The sequence below is a fragment of the Periplaneta americana genome, chromosome 13 (assembly GCF_040183065.1).
Source record: "Periplaneta americana isolate PAMFEO1 chromosome 13, P.americana_PAMFEO1_priV1, whole genome shotgun sequence".
NCBI classification, from domain to species: domain Eukaryota; kingdom Metazoa; phylum Arthropoda; class Insecta; order Blattodea; family Blattidae; genus Periplaneta; species Periplaneta americana.
The window spans coordinates 163,618,700-163,646,154 of record NC_091129.1 but is presented as its reverse complement, the minus strand read 5'-3'; the positions used below and the strand labels follow the sequence as shown (position 1 = coordinate 163,646,154).

The 27,455-nt window shown below is 35.1% G+C and overlaps 1 protein-coding gene across 1 annotated transcript in view; it reads right to left on the bottom strand.

Annotated features, from left to right (window-relative positions):
* The window catches only part of Dh44-R1 (Diuretic hormone 44 receptor 1), a 1,227,197-nt gene that overhangs the window by 999,788 nt on the left and 199,954 nt on the right, over positions 1 to 27,455 (bottom strand). The window contains exon 3 of the mRNA XM_069844580.1: positions 12,035 to 12,057. The gene's annotated coding sequence lies outside the window, so the exon portion shown is untranslated. The remainder of the gene's footprint in view (positions 1 to 12,034; positions 12,058 to 27,455) is intronic.

Genomic DNA, 27,455 nt, shown 5'->3' with positions numbered 1-27,455 from the left:
CTACTGTACTGCTCTATTTTAATCTACTGTATTACTCTATTCTAATCTACTCTACCCATCCTATTTTACTGTACTACCCTATTCTAATCTACTCTACCCACCCTATTCTAATTTACTGTACTACTCTACTATAATCTAATGTACTGTCTTATTCTAATCTACTGTACAGCTGTCAAAAAAAAAAGTGGCAGCACTCGTGAACAGCGAATATTTTCAAAGTCTACTTCGGGTCGCGGCGATGTGACACGATGCATGTGCTTGTACAAGCAGTTCCGGAACTATGAAAGTGTTCCATATCTGCTCCTCGCAGACCAGCGGTAAAGTGCTTGTTTAATGACTCAAAGGTTCTGGGTTCGGGCCTTCTTCAAGTTTTCATTTTATTTTTTAATCGTTCTTTAGCGATGTAAATGATATTCAAATTATCATTTATATCCAGTTATCGTTCTTGATGGATATCACGTTATTTATATTTTGTTATCGTTCTTTAGAGATATGAATAAAATTCAAGTCATTTGAATTCTGTTATCGTTTTATAACGATATAAATAATAATTATTACTATTGTAGCTACAGTATCTCCAATGGGGGTTAGCCCTATTTTACATATGTATGTTAGGGCTATAGTTTTATACACAAAAAAGATAAGCATAAAGAGAAATGGAAAAGAAAATTAAATTAGCTTACGCGATGTAAACAAAAACATAAACAATCCGTAAATTAGGCATTGCGATTGCAAAACAAATATCAGTTATCAATTTGAAACATACAAAAACATTAACAACACACATACGTAACACTTCTATAACACAAATATGCAGATTTCCGTACCATACATCATAAATTAATACACAATAGTCACACAGACACAATCAAACTACAATTACGACATTGCGACGACATCAAGCATCCCATAACTGACTCACATACATAACAAATCAAGCATCCGTTGCAACACATACACTTCAACATAGTAACAGTTTTAAAAGTTACAAATTTGGCTCCAAGAAGAATAAATAGGACACTGTTACTAATTACTATTCTTCTACAATTTCTTAAATACATCTGTAATAAATCTGTGAAATTCCGATATGAATAATATTCACGCTTTTTATATTGTTATCGTTCTTTAGCGATATAAAAAATATTCAAGTTATCATTTATATTGTTTTCCTTCATTAGCATTATAAAATAATAATTACTTACAAATGGCTTTTAAGGAACCCGAAGGTTCATTGCCGCCCTCACATAAGCCCGCCAGCGGTCCCTATCCTGTGCAAGATTAATCCAGTCTCTATCATCATACCCCACCTCCCTCAAATCCATTTTAATATTATCCTCCCATCTACGTCTCGGCCTCCCTAAAGGTCTTTTTTCCTCCGGTCTCCCAACTAACACTCTATATGCATTTCTGGATTCGCCCATACGTGCTACATGCCCTGCCCATCTCAAACGTCTGGATTTAATGTTCCTAATTATGTCAGGTGAAGAATACAATGCGTGCAGTTCTGTGTTGTGTAACTTTCTCCATCCAAATATTTTCCTAAGCACCTTATTCTCAAACACCCTGAACCTATGTTCCTCTCTCAGAGTGAGAGTCCAAGTTTCACAACCATACAGAACAACCGGTAATACAACTGTTTTATAAATTCTAACTTTCAGATTTTTGGACAGCAGACTGGATGATAAGAGCTTCTCAACCGAATAATAACACGCATTTCCCATATTTATTCTGCGTTTAATTTCCTCCCGAGTGTCGTTTATATTTGTTACTGTTGCTCCAAGATATTTGAATTTTTCCACCTCTTCGAAGGATAAATCTCCAGTTTTTATATTTCCATTTCGTACAATATTCTGGTCATGAGACACAATCATATACTTTGTCTTTTCGGGATTTACTTCCAAACCGATCGCTCTACTTGCTTCAAGTAAAATTTCCGTGTTTTCCCTAATCGTTTGTGTATTTTCTCCTAACATATTCACGTCATCCGCATAGACAAGAAGCTGATGTAACCCGTTCAAAAAATAATATTCAAGTTATTTATATTGTTATTGTTCTTTCGCAATATAAATAATCTGTATTTTATGTAAGTAATTATTATAACACAAATAAACATCTTTCTTTGTAAAATAGGTTATTTTATTTAGATAATTAAATACGTATTATATAATATCTTATATTAATTAAACAAACCGATATTTATCATTTATATTGTGTTATCGTTCTTTAGTGATACTGTATAAATAATATTCAAGTTATTTATATTGTAATCGTTCTTTAGCGATATAAATAACATACATTTAATATTAGGTTTGGAAAAAATCCAGTTGCATAATACTGCTATTAGTTTTTCTTTTTGTATTATTACATTATACTGTCTTGAACCACAATAAAATGAAAAGGAGTAACGAGGAATTGAGCCTGAGACGTTGACATCTAAATTCCGACGTTCGTCCGCTGAGCTACGAGGGCAAAAGTGTGGAAATATTTTCGGAAAAATTGGCCCAATCACACTCTAAGATTTTCTGATGATTCGTAGAAGCTAGTCCAGGATGCGGGGGGGCAAAGGCTAATTGAGATTTCCCGATCTCTGATAGGGTCAAACATCCTGATAGAATTAATATTTAACCCTTGCCGTGACTTTCGGTGAAGTCCGGAGGGCCCAATTAGTCAAATCCACTCTCCTCATCTCCACGCTTGGGCCCCCTGGAATTTAATAAGATGCGAAAGAGATAGTGGTGTGCGGAAAGCAACGGGATGTTACCGCATTTAGGCCTAGCCTTCCCAAGAAAAACTCCAAACATGAACAAAGGAAGCTTTTAATAGAAGAAGAAGGATCTTCTGCGGACCTCTGGAAAAAGAACTAAGGAAGAGACTAGTGAAGTGCTTTGTGTGGAGTGTGGCATTTTATGGGGAAGGAACATGGACATTACGACAAAATGAAGAGAAACGAATTGAAGCATTTGAAATGTGGATGTGGAGAAGAACGGTGCGTGTGAAGTGGACAGATAGAATAAGAAATAAAATTGTGTTTGAAAAAGTGAGTGAAGAAAGAATGATGCTGAAACTGATTAGAAAGATAAAAAGTAACTGGTTGGGTCTCTGGTTGAAAAGAATAATAGACGACATTAGGATATGTGGATCATATGCGGAGACTAAGAGGAAGGCAGAAAATAGGAAAGATTGGAGATTGCTGCTGTGTTTGCAATGAAAGACCTGCCCATGGACAGAACACTTATGTATGTATGTTCAGAATGCCTGGCATATCGTGTCTAAAAACAGTCGCTATTTGCAAAGACTAGTCAATTCCATGCCCACTCGACTGCAAGATGATCGAGATAAGAGGAAGATAGACTAAATATTGAATTGTGGCTTTTTGTTTTGTTTTTTGAACGCTTAATTGTTGGAAGTTTTAAGGCCGACGCCAGTAAATTTGTTTTGTTTATGCCACGAAAGATATTTTAATTGAGAATAAAATCTTTTTTCTTTCCATTTGCAGCCACAATATCATAATGATAAAGTCATGGCATAATATATTAATGAACCTGATGTTAATTACTAAAATAATCGTAAAAGAGAAAGGAGCCATTATGTATGTATAGTTTGTCTCTCTCAAAAACAGAAATAAAAGAACATAAAAAGCACGTGGTTGTAGTCGAACGCAGGACCTCATGAATAAGAGGCCTGAACGCTACCATTATGCTATCGATAACACACAGAATACTTCAATTATAACTGTAGATATCAGGCAACGTGGTCCAACAATATGTAACATCGCCTGTCTCCGAGTTGTAGCGAAGATACCCGAAGGGAACTTTGTTTCAGGAGAGCGGCCACTTTTTCTTTTGACAGCTGTACCTACCATATTCTAATCTATTGTACCTACCATATTCTAATCTACTGTACCTACCATATTCTAATCTACTGTACCTACCATATTCTAATTTACTGTACCTACCATATTCTAATCTACTGTACTACCCTACTCTAATCTACTCAACCCACCCTATTCTAATTTACTGTACTACTCTATTATAATCTATTTTTTATTTTTTTTTTATTTTCGTAGGTTATTTTACGACGCTTCATCAACATCTTAGGCTATTTAGCGTCTGAATCCGGGTCCAACATCGAAAGTTGGTTGAGGGAAAAGCTCGGAAAAAACCTCAACCAGGTAACTTGCCTCGACCGGGAATCGAACCCGGGCCACCTGGTTTCGCGGCTAGACGCGCTAACCGTTACTCCACAGGTGTGAACATTATAATCTACTGTACTACCTTATTCTAATCTAGTGTACCTACCACATTCTAATCTACTGTACCTACCATATTCTAATCTGCTGTACCTACCATATTCTAATCTCCTGTACCTTTCATATTCCTTTTAATTGGATATTTTACCACGCTTTTACCAATTGCTTTGGTTTCCTAACATCTGAATGGGATGAATGTGATATTGCCAGCGAAATGAATTCAGAGTTCAGAACCGAAAGTTGCCAAGCATTTCCTCTTAATGCGTTTAGGAAAAACCCGAAAAAAAACCGCAACTGGGTTAGGTAAGTTGCCCCAACCAGGATTTGAACCCAGGCCAGCTCGTTCCACGGTCATGCATGCTAACCGTTACTCCATAGTGAACTACTCCATTCTAATCTACTGTACCTACCCTATTCTAATATACTCTACCCCTATTATATTTTAGTCCATTCTACCTACACTAATCTACTCCACTGTATCCACTCTATTCTTGTCCACATTAGCTACTCTACTCATTCCATTTACACTAGTCTATTCTATATAGTCTGTTCTACGGTAGCTAAGCAATCCTCTCTAAGCTAGGCTTGCACGTCTCCTTTAGTTCCGTCTACCTACTCCATGTATAGGCCTAGTTTAATCTGGCAGGGCTCTGGACAACAAATTAAATACACACAAATGCAGTGAATTAATTTATAGACTATAATAATGTTATTTGCGTAGTACTCAATACAACATTTAAAACTGTCACGTACTGCCCGTAAATATTCAGTTTATAGATTTGGCCTTTTGTTAGCATGTGAAGTCATGGACTTATGGCGGAGGTTTTATCTTGCTGCTAAGTCCTTTTGCGTATGCTAAACGCCGCACATGTAACATTATGCATATTAAATACACGCGGCCGGCGTCCGGTAGCCAGAGCGAGCAAGAAGTCACGACTCATGGACAGGAGTTATTTGTTAACAAAGCGAGGAACACGCCCGTCAAACCGCAGATCACACAGCAAAGAGTGCCAGACCGCTGCACCCTACTGCTCGTATTCATTCCCGCTTTACTTCGGGAGAAGAAGTGAATTACATAGTTTACATTAAGTTGGTCGTTAACAGTCCACGGAAATTAATGCATGCAAATATGTCGTAAAAACTGTTGAAATATGCGCTCAAAATGGAAATATTATGCAGTAAAAGATACATTTTAGAGGTTTAATAACACGATACAAATGGAAATAATTTGAAGTAATACTTATTTACTTACTTACTGGCTTTTAAGGAACCCGGAGAATCATTGACGCTCTCACATAAGCCCGCCATTGGTCCCTATCCTGAGCAAGATTAATCCATTCTCTATCATCATATCCCACCTCCCTCAAATCCATTTTAATATTATCTTCCCATTTACGTCTCGGCCTCCCTAAAGGTCTTTTTCCCTCCGGCCTCCCAACTAACACTCTATATGCATTTCTGGATTCGCCCATACGTGCTACATGCCCTGCCCATCTCAAACGTCTGGATTTAATGTTCCTAATTATGTCAGGTGAAGAATACAATGCGTGCAGTTCTGTGTTGTGTAACTTCCTCCATTCTCTTGTAACTTCATCCCTCTTAGCCCCAAATATTTTCCTAAGCACCTTATTCTCAAACACCCTTAACCTGTGTTCCTCTCTCAAAGTGAGAGTCCAAGTTTCACAACCATAAAGAACAACCGGTTATATAACTGTTTTATAAATTCTAACTTCAGATTTTTCGACAGCAGACTAGATGATACAAGCTTCTCAATCGAATAATAACAGGCATTTCCCATATTTATGCTGTGTTTAATTTCCTCCCCAGTATCATTTATATTTGTTACTGTTGCTCTCAGATATTTGAACTTCTCCACCTCTTCTAAAGATAAATTTCCAATTTTTATATTTCCATTTCGTACAATATTCTCGTCACGAGACATAATCATATACTTTGTCTTTTCGGGATTTACTTTCAAACCTATCTCTTACTTGCTTCCAGTAAAATTCCTGTGTTTTCCCTAATCGTTTGTGGATTTTGTCCTAACATATTCACGTCATCCGCATAGATAAGCAGCTGATGTAACCCGTTCAATTCCAAACCCTCTCTGTTATCCTGGACTTTCCTAATTGCATACTCTAGAGCAAAGTTAAAAAGTAAAGGTGATAATCCATCTCCTTGCTTTAGCCACAGTGAATTGGAAACGTATCTGACAGAAACTGACCTGTACGAACTCTGCTGTAAGTTTCACTGACATACATTTTAATTAATTGAACTAGTTTCTTGGGAATACCAAATTCAATAAGAATATCATATAAAACTTCTCTAATTTGAAGTAATAAGTGTCAAAAAGTCATATTGCACAGAAGACGATTTTCCTGTCAGTAGAGAAACGTTTGTCTTCAGAAGTCCAGTTCTTCAATAAATTTTTGTGCTACTTTTTTCTTTCGGTATGTCGGCGGTTAAATTTGTAAGCAGTCCACCGCTGTGGAGTAATGGCTAGCGTGCTTGACCGTGAGATAGCGGGTCCGGATTCAAATCATGGTTAGGACAAGTTACCTGGTTGAGAGTTTTCTGGAGTTTTCCCTCAACCCATTAAAAGCAAATGCTGGGTAACTTTCGGGGCTGATGATGGATGACTAATACGATGGATTCTTAATGCTTTTACAAATAAGACTTCAATAGTCACAATTTATAATCTTTCTCCCATCATAGCAGCATTGAACGACTTTTAACACATTTTAATTAATCAATGTTCACTGACAATTCAATACAATATCATCACACATAGGCAAGTCAGTCTTAAAATATAATTGAGGATATGATGGCAACAACCCACTCTTAAGTTTATCTTCGAATTCGCAATTGTATAATACACATTTTCATATGTACAATAATGATAATATTTTATATTTGATATTGTTATGTATTGCCTGATGACGCCCCAAGAGGGCGAAATCATTTGTGTCTATAAATAAATTTTGAACAAATGTTATAAAATATAACTAGTTTTTATGTTTACTGTATGGCAAGTCATAAAATTGATATTTTAATTCATTTTATCTCTCTCTCTCTCTCTGTCCTTCTCCACTCCTTGCTCTTTCCCCATTACGTCTCCTATTGCTCTTCTTAACCGTTTCTCTACTTCCACTCTTTTTAAGTCCTTTTTTCGTCTCTTTCATTTTCTCTTTTTAATTTCATCTATCCTCATCTTATTTTCTTCCATTTCTTTTTTCCTGTACCTTTTTCCTCCCCAGTTGTTTTATCCTTGACTTCTCTGTTTTATTATTTCCCCGCCTTCTGCTTTCCTTCTTCTTCTCCAATACCTTCATTCCTTTTTCTTTTTCTTCTTCAAAGTACAAAAGTATAGTACTGTTAATCTAGCCATATCATTTGCCCATATTTGGCAGTGAATCGTGTTTACATTTCAGTTTCAGAATGAACCATAAGTAAAGTCATTAATTTTAAGGGGTTATTCTTTGAGATACTTCAAACAAAAAAATGTAATACTATTTTTCCCGTTCTTGCTTACTTTTCAGGATAAACACTGTTTTATATATGAAATATTTCGTAGTATTTTTTTGGAAAGTCATTAATTTAATTCCCAATATGTTAAGTCAATTTAAGAGAGCAGTGTATTATGATGTATGTATGTATGTATGTATGTATGTATGTATGTATGTATGTATGTATGTATGTATGTATGTATGTATGTATGTATGTATTTATTCACACTGCAATGGGTATATACCCGGTGGCAGTGGTAACTAATTACACTCAATAATGACAATAATAAACTTATTAATTAAAATTACACTTAATAATAATACCAATAATTAATACAAATAATTAATACTAACAATAATTTATAATAATAATAATAATAATAATAATAATAACAACAACAATAGGGAATACGAGTATACTAAATTAAATGAAACGATCACTTAAAATAACATTTAAAATAAATCTAATTTGTATCTTAAATTTAAGTTCGAACTAAAACCCACGAGTATGATATGTTCATATCTGCACAAGTACCTTTCAACATTACACTCATTTCGCTGTCAACTCACTCACTGGACTGGAACTACGATACATTTCACTGATTCTATCCTGATTTCATTAACACTTCAAAAACATTTCACTGTTCAAATACTTTGCACTGCCACTATAAACTATAAAGCTTCCCTGACAGGAACACGTTTCACTGACACAACACACTTCACTGACACAACATAATTCTTCACTGATACAACACTTCAATAACAAAATATCATTTACATCCTTTACATACTGTGTATAATTATCGTCTATTAGTAAACTCCTTAAGCCTATTTTTAAATATGTTTTTGGTTGTTGGTAAAGCCTTTAGTAAGTCTGCAGGTAAAGCATTCCAGACCCTGATAGTACGTTTGAGAAAAGAAAACTTTCCAGTGTCCGTCCTCTGTCTTCTTTCCCTCAATTTATATGAGTGGTCGTTCCTTGAAGAGTAATTTGGCGGCTGCAGCCTATTTTTTATTTCTCTCCAGGCAGGCTCACCTCTGTATGATTTGAACAGTGCGCATAATCGAATTCGCGTTCTCCTGTCCGTGAGTGTGTCCCATTTTAATGGTGAATTTTTCCGACAACACCTAAGCGCCCGTTTTTTAATCTTTTCCAGTGTCTTAATATGTTCTAATCTGTAAGGATCCCAACATGCAGCACCATATTCCATTACTGGACGTACTAGTGATTTATATGCAATCTCTTTGGATTTAGCAGAGCCTTTTCTTAGTACCCTCATCACAAAGTGTAACGCTCTCCATGCTTTTCCCGCTGTGTCCGTAACGTGTTCCCCCCAGCGGAGATCGCTGCTAAATGTTATTACGAGGTATTTACATTTGTTAACTTCCGGAATGGTTTCACCCCCTAACGTATACGATGCGACTATTTTATTTCTTTTCCTTGTAAAGCTGATGGCTTTGCTCTTTAGAGAATTTATTTTCATTTTGTTGGCTATTGCCCAATCGTTTATTCTATTTAGGTCAGTCTGAAGAAGAGTAGTATCTTCATAACTTTTTATTTCCCTGTATACCATACAATCATCCGCGAATAAGCGAACCCTAGACAAGATATTAACTGGCAGATCATTTACAAAAGCCAGGAATAGAAGAGGCCCCAAGACACTCCCCTGTGGGCCTCCGGAAGTAATTTCAATTGGGTTCGATAATTCCTCCCCTACCCGTACTCTCTGAGTGCGTCAAGTTAAAAGCTCCTTGATCCACTGGAGTACTCTGAAGTCAATCCCCGTTGATTGTAGTTTAACCAACAATATATCGTGTGAGACTACATCGAATGCGCGTGAAAAGTCAAATTACTGAGTCTACTTGGCTACTGGAATCTATTCCGTCTTCTAAATCCTGACATACAGTTACTAATTGACTCTCACATGAATAGCCCCCCCGAAATCCATGCTGACAGTTATGTAACCAATTTGAGTTATCCCAATGCTGCCTTAGATAAGCTGAAATCAAGTGTTCCATCTGTTTGCAAACCATAGAGGTGAGGCTGACCGGTCTGTAATTTTTTGTATCTGAGCGAGACCCTGACTTATAAATTGGAACCACTATTGCATCTTTCCAATCTCGCAGGACAGTGATAATAAGTGATTAAAAGAATTTTAGTTTTTTTCCTTTAAATCAGCAGGAATTTGATGTGAACAAATGTAACCTTTCTTTCTGAAAAGGAATTTTAAAACGTTACATTTATCCGGATCAAATTTCTGTATATCTAAATGACAAAACTAAAAGTATTTCAATAATTTATTATCATAGTACACTGCTCTCTTAAACTGACTGAGCATATTGGGAATTAAATCAATGGCTTTTCCAAAACACTCTTTGAAATATTTCATAAGAAACATTTTTTTTCTCTCGAAGAGAAAGCAGAAACGAGCAAAACTGTAGCTTATTTAACTTTTTTGTTTGAAATATCAAAAAGAATAACCACTTAAAATTAATGATATTACTTAGGTTTCACCCTGTATACAACGTTGAAACTGCAACAATTATTGTAATACAAATTATTTGATTTCTTTACATTCAGTTCTATTACTGCAATCACAGACGATAATCTTACTGCCAGAGTCCTCTAATTGCACTAATCGCTACTGCGCATACACAAAATATGCTATCACAATAAACATAGGCCTACTGTGCGGCCAATGATCAGCCGTATCGGAAGCAGGTCTCTGCTGTAGGTTTGTTGCCATCAGTTTTTGGTTAAATTACAGACGTATCAACTTTCACATTTAATGCGCAAGTCACCCGCAATTAGCCCAGGACTTCCGTTCTTTCGCATTTACACAATATTCTCAGGGATTTGAAGGTGATTATGTAACTTCCGTGTATAATGTTATGTTTTCGTCCCATTATTATTATTATTATTATTATTATTATTATTATTATTATTATTATTATTATTATTATTACTATTATTATTAAAAGGGATATCCCCAACTAAGTTTCCATCTCCCGCATTTCATCGTTGCCCTAACAAGGAGTAGACTTTTGAAAATTCTTATCTATTCGTTATTTCTAGCAACATTTTCATGAGTATAAAGCATAACTTGAAGCATTATGAACTTTGATTATAATATTTTATTAGGTATTGTTGGCTAAAGTTGTAAATCAGATTCTTAACACACATATTTACAAAATTTATCCTTTGAAGAGGTGGAAAAATTAAAATATCTTGGAGCAAGAGTAACAAATATAAATGACACTCGAGAAGAAACTAAACGCACAATAAATATGAAGAATGCCTGCTATTATTCGGTTCAAAAACTTTTGTCATCTAGTCTGCTCTCAAAAAACCTGAAAGTTAGACTTTATAAAACAGTTATATTACCGGTTGTTCTGTATGGTTGTGAAACTTGGACTCTCACTTTGAGGAATAGAAATTAAGGGTGTTTGAGAATAAGGTTCTTAGGAAAATATTTGGGACTAAGAGGGATTAAGTTACAGGAGAATGGAGAAAGTTACAGAACACAGAACTGCACGCATTGTATTCTTCACCTGACATAATTAGGAACATTAAATCCAGACGTTTGAGATGGGCAGGGCATTTAGCACGTATGGATGAATGTAGAAATGCATATAAAGTGTTAGTTGGGAGACCCGAGAGGAAAAAGACTTTTGGGGAGGCCAAGACGTAGATGGGAGGATAGTATAAAATGGATTTGAGGGAGGTGGGATATGACGGTAAAGACTGGATTAATCTTGCTCTGGATAGGGACCAATGGCGGACTTATGTGAGGGCGGTAATGAACCTCCGAGTTTCTTAAAATTCATCTGTAGGTAATAAGTTTATTTTTACACGTCATAACATGTGGTCATATCGCATGTGCAGGATTGTTGAGTATCAGGAAGCCGTTTTTAATATTATTGAGTCTCTCTTTCTATTCTCGTGCATTATTAAATAGCTTGTGTTCATGTAACTTATTTTTGGTTTTGATTGATGTTTATAATATTGGTGATTGAGGCGGTGATGAATCGTTCTATGTAACTTTACAATCCAGCACTTGACTTTGTGGCTGAGGTAAACAATGAAAAATCCCAGTAAGATTGGCCGGTCAACGGGTTTGAACCCGGGATCTCCCGAATGCGAGTCTCTAACATTACCATATGAGCCAACTCGCTCGATTAACATTTCTTTGCATGTTTGTTCGATAAGGATTAACTGTTACTGCCTATGTTGACAAACCAGTAACACTTCTTATAGTTGATTAAGTCGTTTTCTTACCTCATTAATATTCTCCTCCAAATCTGTAAGAAAGAAAAAAATAAGCATTAGTATTTCCAGTGGCAAGTCTTTAATCACAGGTAGGTAGGTAGGTAGACAGACAGACAGACAGACAGACAGACAGACAGACAGACAGACAGACAGACAGACAGACAGACAGACAGACAGACAGACAGACAGACAGACAGACAGACAGACAGACAGACAGACAGACAGACAGACAGACAGACAGACAGATAGATAGATAGATAGATAGATAGATAGATAGATAGATAGATAGATAGATAGATTTATTCGTTCCATAATATTCTTACATTTGCTTTATAGCACAGAATAAAGAACATGTCCAATTCTTACGTTTAACAATAAAATGCAATAATAACTTACATATAAAATGCAAATATGAAATATGTACAGAATTAATACCTTAATAACAATAATATTTTATACAATGTAATATGTGTACCATTTAATAGTATTATAATATTTACACAGTACTGTGAAATGTCAAGAATTCATCTACAGAATAGAAAGTGTGAGATATTAAGTAATTTTTTAGTTTTGCCTTAAATAATGCAGGGTTTTGGCTATGATTCTTAATGTCTTCAGGAAGACTATTGAACATTTTTATCGCCATGTAACGTACTCCCCTTTCAAAGCATGAAGTGAGTAATAAAATTACAAGTTTTTTCTCTTTCAATATCATAAGTTAAGTTTGTCTCAGTTGCAGAGTTGCGTTACTCTTTACAGAAGTTACGAAGACTACAATTCTTAATAAGTTGATTTCTCAATAAATTGACGTACTCTTCAATAATATTGCCTTTTATGGTGAAGTTTTAGCAAGAGTCAGACCCATTTCGAAGTTGAAAATTATATTACATGTAAATAAACTTTAACATTATGTTATAATATTCTCTCAGTCGGTATAAACCGGAGAGATGTTTGAGTTCAAAGAAACTTGCCAAGATGTCTTAAAATTACTGATCATACGAATAATGTGGTAGTGTATACACAAACGCAACAACGCTAGTTTATATTTTACTTTATAATAATAATAATAATAATAATAATAATAATAATAATAATAACAATAATAATAAAGCACAACTTTTAACATACCGATAATGTAAATTGTAATCAATTTTAACAATAACCCACCCCTTGACAACATTCTACGTACGCCACTGATTAGACTCGATCTCAGCCTATTCTCAATTACTGCTGATGATAGATGATTTGAGGGGAAAGGGGAGATGGACTGTGTTGGTGACGAATTTATTTAGAGAAAATAGGCATTTTCTTAAAATTTCCGGAAAAGGTTTCAGATATAGATGAGGCGGTTATTGTCTTACCGATTCTAAGAAAGGTACTGAAGTTTCAGAAGTACAGACTTACTCAGTATGTAGTTAACAACTCCTTATATGTCACTGGAGCGTTCGAAACAACCCGTGCGATTGCTTAAGGATTAATACAAATTAATTTTATTTTCTATAATACATCTATTTATAAAATATAATAATAAATAAATAAATAAATAAATAAATATTCTTAATATTTGCAGCGTTTTCAAGATGTTGATTAATATTTACTTTGTCAGAAATTATCAGACGTGAACGTGTTTGTGACATTATGCCTTACCAGTGTGCGGGGTCTTGGATTCTCCTCACAACAGACCACGTTGTACTGTTTTGATGCTTTCTTTAGACTCAAATGCATTCTACTAAAGAAACTGTAACATCTACCACCAGAATAGTCTCATAGGTTGTTTAATGGTTGTCATGGTAACTCTTTTCTTTCGGAACTGAGGAAAATGGGTTTCTAAGAGCGATCAAATTGTTAGGATTGCTTCTTTAGAGACGGTTGTACAACGTTGTGCGTGCTGTGGGTTGAGTGCTGTATATTTATGGCACATTAACGAACTCTGCCCTGATAGAGGCTCCAGGAAGAGTATTTTATCCATTTCTCACTCACGTTGAATTTCTACGATGACTGCAGTTGAATGCGTCGTTAATTAAGCTCATACTCGAACATCCCCTGCTCTCTCACCCCTTTAGACGACCTAGAATTAGATGTCGTGACCAATATCATCTTAAACGGTGATGGAACAGCTCACAGCACATCGAGGTGGTCCGTTGATTTAAAACGTACATAAATGAAATGTAATTCGTGAGATCTACAAAGTTCCCAGCACATTTAGACCTATATATTTAATGATCAGTTTTAATTATGAGAATCGAATATAATTTTGAAAATCAAATTCATTTGAGGTCGAAGATGTAGTAAAAATACGAGACTCTCCATTTACCATTTAATAATGCGAACAAAGTAAACCGTTTGAAAAAAAAAAAACAGACTTCAAAGTAGAATGCCATTTAGCTATCTTCTTCACTTCCCGAATATAAGTTGGGTTAAATGTATTCAATTACAATTTAAAAATTTGTGTAATCTTTCACATAAACTATGAATTACACTCTGCAATACATATTTCACAATAATTAAATGGTTTGCTTCCATAACCTGCCATTTCAATTTCAGTTATTTTATAGATATTTAACATAAACCAGTCAATTTCAAAAATTGCATGTTTATTCTTATCTTAATGATATTTTATATCACTCTGTGTATTTAATGTATTACAATACTTCAAACTTTCTAAATTAAAATATAAGATAATAGGTTTTGGCTTGAAAAACGTAAAATAGAAGGTTTTGGAAAAAAATAATCCTACATTTAAATATCATTTTAAGTGAAAAATAGCAGGAAGTGGCAAAAAATAACGTTACTATTGTATTCACAGTTTAAGGTATATGTATATTATGTTATTGGGTTGAAATCAGTTTTTGCGCAAAATAGCACGTTTTGCAATCAAATCATTGAATTGTTTCTCGTTTCTTCTCGTACGCATTCTTTAAGCTCTTTTGTAGTACGTGAACGGTTCTGAAAGACTTTACACTTTAAATAGTTCATAAATCAGATCCGGAGATCGTGCTGGCCAAATGATGTCTTGAAATCTTGAAGTCAGTCGACCAAGGAATATGGTTCTGAGAATAATCAAGCTCTCTCGCGATGTGTGCCGTTGCACCATCTTGTTGAAAGAGAGGATTATCTAAGCCTAGTTTCCACAGTTCTAAGAGTCTTTCTAAGAATATTCAACGCCATAGACTGTCTCTCTGTTGAGCGAGTCGGACTTCTTCCTGCAGCAATTCGTACTCGTTCAATGTTCTCGAGCATTCGAACGGGGCTTATAAATCTGTCACGAAATGACGAATTAACACTGCTATGAACACTAAAATTCATAGCTTAGTCAGCTGAGGCGCTTGTCTGTCGCTTCGGCGTTGCGTTCAGGCGTGGGTTCGATTTCCGCTTGGGCTGATTATCTAGTTAGGTTTTCTGAGGTTTTCCCAACTGTGGCACAACGCAGAATTGCACGAACTGTATTCTTTATCTAACATAATTAGACAAAGCAGAAATTTTGGACCCAAAATATATAATGAATTAATTAGAGCTTACCCTGAGCTAAGTACACTTAACACACATAGATTTAAGAAACAAATCAGATTAATTACTTAATTGTTTAAGCTAATTGAGTTAAAAATTGATACTCTAATAATTATGTAATTTGTATTTTCTATTTGTATATAGATCCTATTATTACATGCTGTATTATGTTACCATTTATTAATGTTATTGTGCTCAATGAACTCTCTTAATTTTGTGATATATTTTGTATAACTGATCTGAACTGCGCCCGAGCACGAGCTTCTGCTCTTTCGGGCTGCAATGCCTAATGTAGTTCAAGTGTAAAGTATTAAATAAAAAAATAAAAAAAGGACGTTTGAGATGGGCAAGACGTGTAACACGTAGCCTAGAAATGCATATAGAGTGTTAGTTGGAAGACCGGAGGAAAAAAGACCTTTGGGGAGGTCGAGACCTAACTGGGAGAATAATATTAAAATGGATTTGAGGGAGGAGGAATATAATGATAGGGACTGGATTAATCTTGCTCAGGATATGAATGATGGCGGGTTTATGTGAGGGCGGCAATGAACCTCCGGGTTCCTTAAAAGCCATTTGTGCGTAAGTAAGCAAGATTCCCCAGCTGTAAGGCGAATGTCAGGTTATATATGGCGAATCTTCGGTTTAATCTCTCCAAATACCATCTCGTTATCACCAAAGTCATCGACGATAAATAACTTCATAATTGATACAGCGTCGTTAAATAACCAAGTAAAAAAAAACACTAAGTGCTAATTCATTTTAAAATTGTATCCCCTTTGGGCATTCTCCTATGTCTTGGTACTTGAAACTCAGTCTACACAATGCTCCCGGTTTAAAAAAAAAGTCTCCGTAGAAAACTGTAGTTGATTTATACTGAAATATACAAGGTGATCACGAAGATTTACCGAAGGCATTCTGAGCAAAAAAATGTCATAAAAATTTGTCCTATTCTTAATGTTTTCAGAGCTACACTAATTTGAATTTGTTTGTAAAATACCATTATTCTTGAGTTTTAAGGGTAAAAGAATATTACAGATAAAGAATGAACTATTCAGAAGTATCATTCCTTCAATTAGCTAGTATTCTGAAGCTAAAATGTGTTTGAATTCCGTACTTGCTTCTACAAAAAAAAAAATCCGATTTTTAACTACAAAATTACATTTTCTTACGCATTTATCAGAACAATTGTTACAAATCACGCCACTTTTATAAATTTTTCAAGACTGTACATTAGGATGCATAGTTAAACTGTAAAGAATCAAGTTCCTAAAGTCGTATGATTTGTAACAATATTTCTGATAAGTGCGTAAGAATGACGCAATTTTTAGTTAAAATTGAAAAACAAAATCTGTACAAAGCAATTAACAACATTTTTTAGCTTCAGAACACCAGCCAATTAAAGAAATGATACTTCTGAATAGTTCATTTTCTATTTGTAACATTTTCTTACCCTTAAAAATAAAGAAAAAAAGGTATTTTACTAATAACTTCAAATTAGTGCACAACTTTGTAACTTTGAAAATATTGAGATTAAGACAAATGTTTATATGAAATTTTTTGCTCAATGTCTTCGAAAATAAGCTCCGTAAGTCACGGCAAATCCTCGTGAATGTCCCTGTATGTCATAGGTCATGAAATTGTATAACACAGAAAATGAATTGCAAATCTAGTCTTTCAGGTGAAGCTCCCTGTAAAGCAGATTTCATTAATAATATATAAGTTACTGTGTACGTTAACAGAAAACCACAATTCCAAGTCACACAGAGATTGTGTGCACTCGTTGTGGGTCTCTGGCGTTTCGTCAGCCCACGCGAGTTGTGTGGATATAAAGGGAAAAGTTGAGACGGTGTCGGGTGGAGTTCTCGGGTAGCTCAGTGGTAGAGCGCTGGTACGTTCAACCAGAGGTCCCGGGATCGATACCCGGCCCCGGAACAATTTTTCCCTTGAAATTATTCAGAAAATGAATTGTTAACAATATTATTGTCATATTTTTTTTAAGTTTATTTATACACGCTTTAACATCTGTGGCCATAGGTCTTATCTAGTGTTTAGGGTGTGTGGCTATACCAGTAGGCTGTTTTGCTATTGTTTAGTTCCTCTTTCTATTTTCTGTTTTAGATGCCTTGTGTTCATGTTACTGATTATTTAGATTTTTATTAATGCTTATGGTATAAGTGATTGGGTCGGTGATGAATCATGGTATGTCGATTTTTCCAATGCTGTATTTGCCTTTTGTGACTGAGGGAAACCATGAAAAACCCCAGCCAGTTTGACCAGCCACGAGGTTTGAACCCAGGACTTCCCGAATGCGAGTCTGAGCCAACTCGCTCGCTCATCAGCTTCTGTGTTCGCATTCCGCAGCCTATTAAAACCACCTGTACCGTACCCAGAATATTCCCGTTTGAACAATGTGATAAACCTGTTAGTCCTGTCCTCAAAGTTTCCACTTCAGTTACCCAATAATTTATGGCTTCTTACTAGAATACTGTTGACGTTCACGAAGCACTATCAATAGACTACTGTTTGTCATACAGCTTTGAAGTTTATAAAGCTATAGCGTCACAGTGCTAAAAGTCTATTTGTGCAGAAACTCTGAAGAGAACAAAAGAGACTTTTCGTACAGTGTCAGCAATACGAGTATTATTGTAACCGTCCTTTCAAATTGTAGCAGAGGTTGGTTTCCACAGGTCTTAAAATACAACTAGGAGGTTAATTGTTTATTTTATGTGGCCTATTTGTTTTTCAGAGTTCAACCTCACGTATGTAACAAAGTAACACCCAATATACAAACAAGAGTACCTTTAAACACACGCTTGGTTGTTAGAAAATTATTGCGTCCGTCGAACATTATTCGTTCCTTTTGTAAAAAGAGGACTCTCGTTTTATAAATGAAGAGATTTCTCCCAAAATGAGTTTAGTTCACAAAAGTGAAAAAAGACGTTTTGCTGTATTTCTAATATTCTTTGCAATCATCAGAGATCTGCTGTATGTTTTCCCTCCAAACTCACTTTCATAAAGTAAATACCGCGACGGAAATATGACAATTTAATGCCAAACAAGCTAACTTCATAACCCGATTTCCATCGAAACACTTTAAATCCTTCCCGCATTTCTGCAGAAAACAGAAGTCTTTTGCACATTCACATTTGTTCAGGAAACAGCTGAGTATGAAGATCGCCGCTACCAGCCAGCACATGGGGAACGACAGGGGTTTTTATTGTGAGAAATCGGAGGTTATAAGTGAAAAATTATCATATTATTTACAGGAGTAACAAGAGAATTCAGCAAGTATCTCAAAAACTGAAAAACATAGAAAATTACACAAATTGCCTCATACTTGCCTGTTTTGTTATAACTCAATTCTTACTGTGTTGCTAGTGTTATTATGTTTGTAGTTTACGTCTTCAGCTAGACTGTAACTAAAACAGTTATAAAGTATGTCCTTTACAATCCACCGAAATGAAAAGATAAATTTTCGTCGGTAAAAATATTGAATCCGTGACCGTGATATACGCCCGTCTTATTATAAATGAGGACCGTTTTTGCAAAACCTGCTAACTGCAGAATTTTCAAAATTGAGATTTTGATTAATTCATTAACATAAGGCAGGCCTCTACATGATGTTCAAGGCGTCTTAGTAAAATTGGGTTATTTCTCTTCATTGTAGTGTGTCAAAGTGTGATTGTTTTTTCGAAACTTGCTTTCTGCTATAGGTGAGAGTTACAGCAAAACTTGCTCACTATAGTGTTTTGTCTCTCCTGTAAAATTTAGTTTTTTTTTTCAGTTAGCAAGTTTTACAAAAAAACGGTCCTCAAATGTAATAATTTCATATCGTTGCATGTTGTTACGGAATGCCAACTTATGATATTAGAATTAGACTAGTAGAAGAACAGAAAATACAGTGTTATTGGAGTCAGTCCAGTGATAATAAGTTGTTTAAAACATTGACACAAAATTTGGCCCTATATTCTTTCTTTAAAAACTATTATAAACAATTTATAAATAATTTGAATTTTCTTGTAAAAAATCTCTTAGATGGGTGAGGTTTCGTAATATAAAAATATAGTATGCGAGGAATAACATAACAAGTAAACACTTCATACACTTTATCCTCGACCATGCCGAAATGTAGTAATTATACACCTGGTAGCAGTCCTTTAATGCATGTCATTAAAGTACACCTATTCATTAAAGTTCAGGTTTTCGATTATTCTCCGATATGCAATCGAAAGACGAGGGAAACGTCACGGAGGCTGGAAATCCAATACTGTCACAGAAGGTTATGTTCTGTTACTATAATAATTAGCGTTAATTGTAAACAATATTCAAATAAATTCAATTTGTCATCTCGTTTTTCAATTCTAAATCAATTCCCAGGTTATACATTCTCTGCATTACATCAAGGTCAATGGCATTATTGTTCCTCGGAAAAAATCAATACTTTCGCGTCTGCGCACATCTCACAATTCACAAGCTATGAACAAGGTCACTTCCGATCTTCTGTCAGATACAAATAAAATGTATACTTCTGAATAATTTCAAGTTAGAAATATGGTCGAGCATAAAAAGTCGTATGAAACTTGCCTATAATGGTAATTAAAACGCTCGTATGAAAATTATGAAACTCGCTTGCGCTCGTTTCATAAACAAACATACTTGCGTCTTAATTACTATCATTATAGGATCGTTGCATAATGCACTATTTCTGTATAGATACAGATATCTTAATGAAGACATGAGAATCTTAGGAATACAATTTTCTTTGCTTGATGCATAGTGTGATTCTGCAACCAACACGAGGCTTGTGTGATATTCTCTTGCCATTGGCATTGTTTCCCTCGCAACACACAGACAAGAGGACAGAGGGTCGATGTCGTGTTCCCACGAACAGCCGCAGTTGGTGTAACTATGTCGTGTTACAAATGCAGTAATGAGCTCCGTAGTTGTCATTCAGCGCATTCCTGGAAACACAGCAATCTGTTCTTAACGTTCGCGATTGTTTAAAATGTATTCATGACAGTGCCAAGAGCTAGCAGCATCCATACGTCGTCTTGTTCATTCCCGGATTCAATTACCCTGATTAATAAGCATTCTTAGAAGAATGAAAATCAAAGGAAATACAAAGAAATAAATACTCACGTCTATGGAAAACAACAATTACAAACAAATTAATGACAGAAAATATAGCGATAGAACGAGTGACTTTAATAGTGTAGGCTGCAGTGTGGGATATGAAAGAGCTTGGGTGTAAAAAAAAATAAGTAAATTTCAGCTCTGCGGAACGATAAAAAGCACATTATAACCTACTAAGCGCACCGTAAAGCTGCCATGTTAGAAAACCATGGAAACACTGACGAGCGAAATATGAATACACATTAGGTGCAGGGTGTCTGATGTAAGCCGTTCATTTTTGTTTAGGCATCCAAAATATCAGCCCAGACATATGAGGCGTCTAGAATCAAAACCCTCCAAGTCCATAAAACAAAATTTGCGGGAAAATGGAAAAAACTGTTTCCATATAAATAAACATTCTTGGGATATAAACAATGCTTTTATCAAGTACTTTATTATCATTAGATACGTTCAAACAAATTACAGGATTGCCCCTTCATTGAAACTAACAAATTCGTGAGGTTAAATTAGCACCTAACTGATTTTGAAACTGAAAAGTGTATTTGGAGGCTTTTGAAAGTAAGAGAATTAGTTCTAAGCATAAAAATGAGTCAAAAAGGAAGACATTTTAACTTAAACCTTACAAATTATGTAGGCAATGAAACCCAGACATGAAGTATGATTATGCACATGCTTTAAACGTAACAGCAGTATAAATTTGAATATATGTTGCACTTTTTAAGTTCATACAAATTTTACACAATATTGTCACATTCCTCTTCCTCCAGATTAACAGTTTCTTCTTAGTCTTCTTATTCTTCACGTTCAATTCTATTGTTTTTTCTTGTTACTACCTTTGCAACAACGGTGTCAGTTCTATAGTTAAACTCATCTTGCACTGTTATCTGTTCTTTCAATGCAGATCGTCTTAAAATAAATCTTTTACAGGGACTGAACTTAAAATAGCAGGAGATCTTAAAATTATGTCTGGAACGGAATGGAACTTCTTTATGTCCAACAAACTTAAACTGTTGGATTTCCATTTACTGCCAACAGCATTATTACAAGCTGGTATAGCAGGAGGGCACAAGAGGAGTACCGACAAAATTATGTAATTAATTATTAATTGGTAAGAACATTTTTGTAACTTACTACTCACTCTATCCACCATTTCACTGAATATTATTAGAGTAGAAATTAAACTTAATAAGGTTTAACAAGAGCTTAACCACACAAATAATAAATCAACATCGCACAGCTGAGGAATACTGGGTAAAGCAGTCCCACAACCTGATTGGCAGAAAGGGACTTGGAGGTTTTTGAAACTAACAATGGCCGAAATTCAGTTGGATCTAGCGGATATTGAAACTAACCCTAACTTTTGTCCAGCATTTTCAGAGGAATCCAGCGGATATTGCAGAAAAATAATGCCGGCATCGGATTGCCCATGAGAAGATACAGAGAAAAATAACTTTATCTCATTTTTTTTCTTCGATGGACTTGGCGGGTTTTGATTCTAGACGCCTCATATGGTGGTACTCAACGGCTTCGCAGACGGAATTAGGAGTGTGTATTAGCGTCCATGCGAATGTCGTCTGACAATTTTATGTTAAACGTGTGCAGTCAATTTGTTGTTATTTATTTTCTTTCGGCTTTCTTTGCATACTTCCACTCGGTTTGCATACATCCAGTCGGTAATGAGTTTTGGAATAATATTCTGGGAAAATTCTACAGAGATTAACAGTATATTCCTACGACTAAAAAGAGTAATTAGAATAATAGTAGGTGCCAAATCTAGAGAATCGTATAGGACCATTTATAAAAATAAATAAAAATAATGTCCACGGCTTGTCAGTGTATGTTTTCTTTAATAATCTTCCTCGTATACAATCGTGAAAACTTTAACTAATTCAACAATTCATAATATACTGTATACGCGTCAAAAATGACTTTCATACTCCATCGCCAAGTCTATCGTGCTATCAAAAAGAAGTGCGTTATATGGTAGTAAATATTTTCAATAGACTCCCTAAAGATATAAAAAATGAAACTCAAAACATAAGATTATTTAGGGTCAAATTAAAGAAGTACTTATTTTCTCGCACCTTTTAATCTGTAGGTGAATTTATAACATTCAACAACACTTCACGAATATTTCTGTCTTGTATTACGTATCGATACTAAACCTTTGTGTTGTACTAGTATACTATATTGTAAAACTCTTCTGCATATATTTCAACTACACTGTGACTACAATTAAGATTATTTTACATGTTCCATATTCTAGCTGTGAAACATCACAATGTTTCCTATAATGTCGTTTATTATTGGATAGAGTTTTATTGAGTCATTTGCTCTTCCTATAGTCTCCATATTATTTCTTAATGTGTAAGTAATCTCCAATCCCTCAGATTAATTGGTTTTGTTTCATTCGGAATAACTAACGGACATAGCTATGTATGTTCTGTTTATAGCAATGTAGTAATTTTGTATCATACTGGTTGAGTGGAAGATAAGGCCGAATGCTCTTGACTGTGCCAGATAAAATAAACCATTATATTATTATTATTATTATTATTATTATTATTATTATTATTATTATTATTATTATAAAACACTTTTAAAGAAGAGACAACTAAGAGTTTATTCTACATCTTGATTACACAACTTTTAACACTGTATCACTTCTAAATATAAAGTGTAATATATGCTTTCAGGTGTTAATTAACTAGGTTTCCGTGTTGACTAGTTTTGACCTTAGGGGGTCATCTTCAGGACTGGGTGGTCTTCGAGCCTTCTAATTCCGTTTGTGTGGTGTAATGTGGAGTGAAATAGTGTGTGTGTTCTGAAATTGAGTTGTGTGTTGAGGATTTGATGCAGGTGTGTTTTTTGTGTCTGTATATTTTGTATTGTTCTAGTGTGTTTATTTTCTAGTTTTTCGGTTGGATATGTAGAATTTCCATGTCTGTGTCTATGTTTCTGTAGGTGTGGTTGGCGTTTGTCGAAGTGTTTTGTAATTTTGTTATGACTGTGATGTGTTCTCTGTAACGTGTTTGAAATGATCTGCCTGTTTGTCCAATGTAGAAGTTGTTGTAGCTATTGCATGTGAATTTGCATACACCTGTTAGGTTGTATTTGTTTGTTTGTGTGTTGAGATGCATACAGAACACAAAACACGCTACAAAAGCATCTCAACACACAAATCTCAAATAAAGAGACATACAAGGTTTGTTGCGTGTCTGGTCAAATTAGTGCTAGGTGAGTTAGAGTTTTCCATAGACTTGTCTTACAGTTTCGAAAAATCTCTGAGAAAACCCAACCAGGTAATCAACCCAATAGGACTTCGAACCCACGCCCGATTGCTGTCTCAGTTTTCGAGTCCCACTCGTCTAGGTCAAGCTGATGCACGATGGTCTAAAAATTGTGTGACCATTTCTCCGATTAAATTCTTGTTATACTCTGCACTGACTCTAGAACGATCGTTAAGAATTTAACCATTGCGAAACTGTAGAGTAGACGACTGTGGACTGAGATAATGGAATGGTAGTGAAGTAGGATAATATGTCGATTTGAATGGAGTTTCCACGGTTACGTTCATACATACAATTTCAGATCTAATTCCAACCGTCATGCAATATTTGTACAGCAATAGATACAAGCAATTGCATAGCTCAACCATAACGATGACATTTTCTGCAATAGTGCTTCGCCTCTGTGGACACACCCTAAATATGGCTCTTAATGTAATTGGAACCTCATCAGAGCTGTCCCTCAACCTGTATTTTACTACTTCAACTGTTCACACCACTCTGATGTACAATTATTGTTAACACTGATACTATTATGACACATTCAACTGAAAAAAAAAAGATTATATATTTCGCAACTTTTAACGGTCTCGACGTTACGAACACATTCTTTCTCACAAAAAATCCACAAATATCCATCCATCTATTATTACGAACAAACTCATACCTTTCTGATAATCATCTGGATGAAGTGCATGTAAAAATGTTTATAAGGTGCCAGATGAAGACGTTTCTTTAAAGCTCTATGAACTGTTGTTTTCGGAAGCCCTAATTTTCGGGCTCATTTACGAACTAATTTCTTTGGACTCTGAACAAATCTCTTCGGATAGTTTCTACCGTTTTATCATTTGTCCATAGTCTTGTAGTACGTTTTTTCTCCAGTCTCTTTTAACTGTCTGTATCTATGCCAACGACGTAGGTTATTCGCGTGTGGTGGTTCTTCGTTAAATACGCGACGAAATTCACGTCGTACGCGAGTCACAGATTCAAATTTTGCCAGCCACAAAACACTGTTCTTAGGACATTCATCTTGTACAGTGGCATCATTTTATTTTTACTTGCATTTTTATTGTACCTGCATTTCTGAATGTACTTCACTCTCACCCCTTCACTAATGTCCTTGCTCCCGTCAGACACACAAACTTACGGCCGCTGTTGCATTCGAAGTCTTCAAGCAGTGAAGTAAACACTGCAGTGTATAGTGTGTTTCAGAAATATGGTTGCGTTTTCTATAGAAGAAAGAACCTATATTAATAATATCGTACCAAAAAAATTATATTCAAGAAACGATAAATTCAATTTCAGAGAATATGCTTCAAAATGTTTTTAATAATATGCGTAAAGAATTGAAGCCTGCAGTGTAATGAACGGCAACCATTTTCAGCAACTTGTTTAAAAATTCAGATTAGCTTATTTTGAATTGAGGTGGCTAGAAGCAAAGGAATGCTAGTGACATTTGTAATAACATGAGTTAAGTGCATCCAGTGTAAGCTAAAGTATCTAAAATTTTAGTGGCAAAGGGATATTTTAATCGCATCACACGTTAAAATTTAAATAAAAATTTCACCGGTTTTACGAAAGCTTAAATATGTAAACCCCATTTTCTCAAAAGTAACAAGTGCACTTACAGCCCTTTACTTATGAACCCCTCAATTTAAATGCACTCTCTATATTGTATGTTAACATCAATAATTAATATGCTAAATAAAGTAGACATTACATAACGAACATAGCCGCCTAAAGTTGAGTTTTTTAAAAAAAATGCTACTACTCTACTGTATTTTGATAAATTTCGTAAAAGTGATGATCAAACTGAAAATCGTAATATCGTATTTCCCTAAAACATAAATGGATGCACTACTTTTCTCTCCTCCTATACCTAGTAAAATGATTTGTTTACATATTGCACTAGTAATATCAAACTCCTGTAATGGAAGGGGGCAACAGTGTTTCCGAGTATAGCCAGATTAATGTTAAAAATGTTGGTAAAAATAAAGTGATGTCCCTGTATAATTAATTATAACAATGGAAGTTATTGCATTTGTTCTATTGTTGCCGTCTTTTCTTTCCTTCAGTGCCTCAAACATACAGATTAAAAACTTTGAGAGTTTTATTTTCATCTAGCACAGATATTACATTTATACCTCTGTCCATTAAAAAAATATATCTAATCTTCTGATAGCCCACCATGACTTTTGTGACACAGTATATGTTCGGAAACTATTATGGTTACGGGTAATTAGCAAACAAAATGGAAACTCCTTTTTTTGCATGAAATGCCGTTTGCCTAATAATTTCCAAAATATGATTATTTCTGAGAGATTATTTCTCCAATTTATTCCCGAATATCACATCACTCACAATCTTTGAAATATTTCGAGTAGAAATATTTTGTATTTTTATTTTTATTTTAAAGTCCAATTTAAATATTATTAGGTCAAAAATAGTTAAGAAAAATAAACTATGTGTTAAATCAATATTTGAAGATAGGTTTGTTCATAAAATATAAAATACAGGAGCACGCAAAGTTTCACTGCAAAATCTTACGAACTATTTCAGTTGTCAGGGAAACCGTTTTAATAAACACAAGTTACGGGTAATAATTATCCGAACTCTCTCTGATTGAGGTTCTATCTGATACATATATCATCAGGCAGTACATCTCACTTGACGATATATGTCAGAGGAAGAACAATTATTGTTTGTATACATCGAAGTCTGATTAGTGAAATATATAGCTAATCAATAATGTATGGAGTGGAGGAAGAAAGGAACTGGTCACGCTACCCCATTATCTCCTGGCTTAGTTGTCTCATGAGTGATGCCTTTTTGGTGTAAGTTGTGGGATACAGACTTGTCTTCGAACAGCTGACCAAACCAGAAAATGTATTAGCATGCCTAGGAACAATTGCAGAAATTGTGCACCTACAGGGTGTTTCTAAATTAAACCGACAAACGTTTGGATGGGACAGATAACCTTCTTCCAAACACTTTTCTTTACAAAACCTATGGGCTCGGACGCTACGTTTCAGTGCAAGAGGGGTTTAACGCTACCACCCAGTTTGTTTACTCCGTCAGCGCAGTATCATTCTTCAACCGCGTTTGTTTATTCCCTGAGTTAGGTATCATGCAACTGGATTACTATCTGTGGCTTATGAAACCCCGTTTACTCTGCAGAAGATCTTGCATCAACAATTGTCTGCAAGGTAGCTGCTGCAATCAGGGAAATGTCTGGCGTCTTTCAAGTTCCTTAACAAAAACTGTTTGAAGAAAGATTATCCGATTCCAAAGTTGGTCGGTATAATTCAGAAACACCCTGTGTAATGAGTACGCAGAGGAAAAAAGTCAAATAAAATTCATGTTTAGATTTACAAGTACTGTACGCATAGACTATGGCATGAGGTGTGCATGCATCCCAAGTAGGTACAACACGGTATCGTCCGCAGAGAGCACCACGCGAAAACCGAAAACAACTGCCACTCTGCGTTCTCAGAAAGTCCTCG